A 5,485-nucleotide genomic window follows, 5' to 3' on the forward strand; every position below is an offset into this window, starting at 1 on the left:
CAATAAGCAGTCCTACACTTGTACATTGCATGATACTACAATTAATGAAAGAGATATGTCACGTTTATGATTAGCAATTTCTGACAAAATATACTGTAAAATGTTAATTAACAAGCACTTCTTTCACTTGTGTTGTTGGCTCAATAACTCGGTGAAGAACTTGTTTTCTTGGCTTAGTAACTCAATGCAGATGAAGGGAATTTAAAACAGTTGAACTTGATGCAGTAGAAGTTAATTTTATAAATCACAACCATGACAAACCACATAAGTAATTGCACGAGCTCCAAAAGAGTAGTAGTTGTGTGCTATTAGCTATGTCTAGCCTTTCTCTAAGTCTAAATTAAATCATTACCAATCTTCCAAAACAACATGATATTTAGCAGTGCCAAAACAGGAGGTATAGGAAAGAAGTTACTGAGTCCCTCTGGATAAAATTTCTTGATCTGATCAAAATGGCTAAACATGTGATAGAAGAAGAAGAGAAACAAAAGAATCCTTGCAATCAGTCACCGAAGAAATAAAGCGACTCAATTGCAGACATACAAAAGAGAGTTCTTTTGACCAGCAGCTTCTGGGTGCTATCTTTAATTAACAAAGGGAGTAGAACTCTCATTAAAGAGTTCCACAATATATGTGTGTGTGTGTGTGAGCGCGCGTGTGCGCGCGCTTGACCTCTTAAAAGGGATTGAACAATTGTGAACATTTATAGCCCATGATGTAAGACATACTCCATTCTCTTAAGACCGAGAAGTAATAGGAAATCATTATCGAATCTGTCAGAAAGTACCTAGTGGATATCCAGGGTATGGTGTCTGAAAAATATGAATTTCTATTGATCATTAACTTATCCTGAGCACCATCACATGAAATGTCTAATTCAAGCAACAAATATAAAGAAGTAGTTGATACAAGGAGCACATGGAAAGTGGAAAATCCTCTATTCCATTCTTCTAGTCACAAAGTATAACATATCTTAGTAGAATGATAGACAATGCAAGTATAAAAAGCATTTGAATATATTCAAAATCTCTCAAAAGATGATGCTCGTACAATGTCATTGTATTACAAACCTGTTGCTTCTATATTTTCACAGCTTGACAAATATATTTACAAGTCACTCATACAATCACCCTCTTCAGCTATAAGTAACTAGTGTTTACCTGTTTTTCGTTTTTTTTAAAAAGTTCTTTAGTGACTCTATTTTCCCTATTTATTTGTTTAAAGTCCGTGTATATTTCTATTTATTTTTTCAAAAGTGGTACCCCATAAATATATATAACATAATGAGTTTCTTAAAGTTCATGTCTATTTCTAATTTTTTAATTCTTAAAGCTCTGGATCACACAAATCTTACGGACCATATGTCTATTTGTGGTTTATCCTTGTATTCCTGTATTTTAGTAGTTGTATTCTACACCATATGGTATCTGTGGTTTATCTCTCTTTTTGCTTTTGTATTTGATTGAATAAACTAATGCAGTTACCTCTCTTTTTTACTTTGTAGTATCTCTAGTTGCATAACATATTACACACCAACATTACAACAGGTAAGGTTCAAATTGTGTTGCTGCTCTACTTTAAAAATTATGTATATTAGTTTGCTTATCATTTTTATTAGTAGCCAAACCATTATGATGTGTACATAACTCAAAAAATATGTGCAGTTAGATTCAATAACTTGGTCCATTTTCTATTTAATAGACACATAGTGACTTTAACTTTTGTGCATTCATGTAAAAAATTTATATTTCTTTCAAATCACGTACTACATGATTGTTTAAGCACTCGAATAATATTATTGAAGAAATACACATCTTAATTTGAAGCAATATGACAAATTGCTCGAGCTCCTGTCACAGAAATCCCTGGTTGGGAACATACATATCTTTTCTAATCCCTTGCCATAAAATGATTTCCTCTTGTTAAAAGTAAGCCAGCATATCTATGTCATGCATCTCCAAATATTTTGTTATCCTATGTTCGTGGACCTAACCAAATGTTCTATGTGAAGCTCTATTGTCAGTGTCATTAAGTTCCTTAATGAAAATAATGAGGTCAATTTCTCTATCAAGATATCATATATGAATGACAACAATTGTTAAAGTTCATTACTTGTGACCAATGGGGAAAACATGTAATGTAACATATACTTACTTGGAAACACTTTGCATTCACTATATTGGTTTTTTTTGGAGTTAAATATAAGGTTATAAGTTTTGGTACTTGTCATAAAATTGAACATTCATAAGGTTGTTTTCCATTGTTTTCTATTACCTGAGAGCTAAATATTGTGTATAGCTTGCTACCAAATTTTTGAAACTGATCATCTGTTTGATCTATTATATATATAATTTGCTATATTGCCTTGTAGATAAGAAAATCGAGTAGATCACTATGACGGTGTTCTTGAAGAATCTTGCAGTGTCTTCATCAATTTACTTTTGTATGTTTATGGGTGCAATCTCTGTACTTCTTATTCAACACCCTTGACTCGTGTAAGTTTTCTTGATAATTTTCATGAGACACACATCTCAGAAGACTTCATACAAGTTAACAAATTGGTTATCATAATTTTGGTAGGACGGTTTGGAAACACATTATATTTTTTATGAGGGGTTGTGTATTTTGTAAAATATTACAAAATATATATATGTATATGTAAATATGATGTAATTCAGAATTTGTTTTGTACTCATTGAATTATTTGTATTAGAAAATGTGTAATATGTATAATGACAACATTTTATGATCCATTTAGCACCAAAACTCATCTTAAAATATTGTAAGGACCAGATTTGTAGTCTTCAAATACTTTTTATGGCCAACAAATTTGATGGTAAAACATCTAGAGGTACCAATTTATTTTATATTTAGGGACCAGAAATGTGGGTAAGACTCGTCCTTATTGAGCTTTGGTGACAGAGCCTATTAGGACTAGATATGCCAGTCGCTCTTGACTATTAATGATTATGTTTAGGGACTAGAAATATGGTCCCTATTTTTTTTTTAACAAGAATAATCCTGGTCGCAAAAGGGTAACAAGGACCACTCACTAAGCCTCGTCCTTATTGATCTTTAGCGAATGAGCCTATAAGGACTAGATTTACCAGTCGCAATTGACTATTAACGACTAGATTATTACTTTTAGGGACTAGTTTTCCCGTCACTAGAAGCCATTTTTCTGGTAGTGCATGAAGGTTTTATCAAAAATGGCATAGAAGCATTACTTTTAACAAAATGTCCCTTTTAAAGCATGTTTTTGCATGGTCATCATACTTAGTACATTTTAGTGTGCTAATACATATTTTCCTATTTGTACTACAAGTGTAGGTTCTAGCAAGTGATCGTTTCTAGCTAGAAGTTGAAGTGCTTGGGATAGGGTTTTCCTTCAAGACTTGGTATGTCCTCATAGATCGAGGACAAAGACTCTTATTGTTCTTGTTCCTTTATGTTTCAGACTTTGTAATAGACATTCTAGTATTTTCGATTGTAAAGGGTTGTGACCCTATCTTGTTAAAGTTTGTCTTAAGATGGCAATGTGAGACTTAGTATTTCGCTGTGTTATGAAAGACTTTTTAATATTTTGGTTTTAAATAATGGTTATAATTCCTCACTAATTTCTATTGTCTATGTAATGAATGAGCTAAGAGGCTTGTATTATACCTCTTCGAGGTCGAATACACCGTGTTACGATTAGTGGGTGCTCTCTAGTCGTGACAAACTTGGTATCAGAGTATAAGATTTTGGAAAAGGTTTTTTAGGATCAAAGTCTCACAAGTCACGTCCAGTAGAGTCTTGTTCATCGGTGTGAGTCGCGACACATCTATGAGCGAGAGGCTATAGGATGTCAAAAGTTACACTTTTTTCATTATTGTTGAAGTCATGCCTTAGAGTATGGTTCTATAAGTTTCCTTTTCCTAATCCTTTCTCTTGCCTTTATAAGATATGAATACAAGGGCTAACCCGAGGAGAGTGGAAGAGGAGAATGTTAATGAGGGAGTTCCTCCCCAAGGCGATCAAGGTCTTCAAGCTGACCAAGTTCCTGTAGGCAATCAAGAGAATGAAGTTCCAGTGTTTCCCCCGGACATGACCAATGAGGAGATTAGGGTGGCTTTTCTAACCCAAGCCTGAGGCATGATGGCTCAAGTGAATAGAGATGTAGGGCCTAGGGTGAATGCTTATGAGAGTTCCATAGCCTCAAGACTGAGAGATTTTTTGAGGATGAATCCTCCTATTTTTCTTGGCTCTATAATGGTAGAAGATCCCCAAGAATTATTGGATGAAATTTATAAGATTGTAGATGCTATGGGAGTAACTTCTAGGGAAAAGGCGTAGTTGGCTTCCTACCAATTGAAAGAAATGGCCCAAGTGTGGTTCACTCAACGTAAAGCCAATAGGCCGGTTCAAGCTGGTCATTTAGAATGGGAGCACTTTAAGGAATTTTTCCTTGGTAAGTACTTTCCCCGTGAGAAGAGGGAGTGTAAGGTTGAGGAGTTTATAAACCTTAAGCAAGGTAACATGAGTGTGGAGGAGTATTCCTTGAAGTTTACCTTATTGTCTAAGCATGATCCATCCTTGGTGTCTAACCCTAGAGATGAGATGAGTAGGTTTGTTATCGGTGTATCCGACCTAGTTAAGGAAGAGTGTCGTACGGCGATGCTCATTGGTGATATGGATATCTCTAGACTTGTTATGTATGCTCAATATATTGAGGAGTCCAAACTTAAGAGGGTGAATAGAGATTTGAAGAGAGGTAGATCCGATTAGCAACATCAGCCTAGGTTTAGGAAGAGACCTCCTAACTAAGATTCTTCAAGTGCTCCTAAAGTTAACCAAGAGAGAGGTGGTGGCTCTCAATTTGCTAAGCCTCTTGTCACATTTGTGGAAAGAAGCTTTTTGGGGAATGTTTAGCCGGTACTAGTGAGTGCATTGGTTGTGGGAAGAATGACCACCAAGTGAAACATTGCCCTACCCTTGCGGCTAGAGGAAGGGAGGGCAAGCAAGCTTCTCTTAATGTCCCAAACCTTGATGCTCCAAAGAAGAACTGTTTCTATGCTCTTCAAGCTAAAAATGGAGAAAATCTCGATGAAGGTGCTGGTAAGTAATAACTCTTTGTTTTGTGATGAGATCCTTTTGTGTTGTTTCATGGTAACCTTAGTTGGGTTTTCTCCTAAGTGGGGGATAGTATGTTGAATAGTAAGGTTGTGGATAGTGTTGATATCCTTATCTTCTTCCTTCTATTTCCTATTCAAGCTTGAGACCAAGAGTTCGTTGTAGCTTGTTTTGTGTTTTGGAGTCTTGTGTGAATTTGAGTTTTCATGGTCTCCTTATGTTGTGCATGTTCTAATTGAATTCTTGTTTAAATGAGAAAAATGAGTTTTAATGAATTGTGTTCCTCATGTTGATATGCATCTATGATGAGTTGCCTAAATATGGTTGTATGTGTTGAATATGGTTCCAATGTGAGAAAGGACTTGTGTGTTGG

At 35.2% G+C, this 5,485-nt stretch overlaps 1 pseudogene; it reads right to left on the reverse strand.

Moving 5' to 3' along the window:
• Positions 1-308: 308 nt before the first annotated feature.
• LOC125842811 (uncharacterized) lies at positions 309-4,087 on the reverse strand (annotated as a pseudogene).
• Between the last annotated feature and the right edge of the window lie 1,398 nt (positions 4,088-5,485).

The sequence above is a fragment of the Solanum stenotomum genome, chromosome 10 (genome assembly GCF_019186545.1).
Source record: "Solanum stenotomum isolate F172 chromosome 10, ASM1918654v1, whole genome shotgun sequence".
Lineage (NCBI taxonomy): Eukaryota > Viridiplantae > Streptophyta > Magnoliopsida > Solanales > Solanaceae > Solanum > Solanum stenotomum.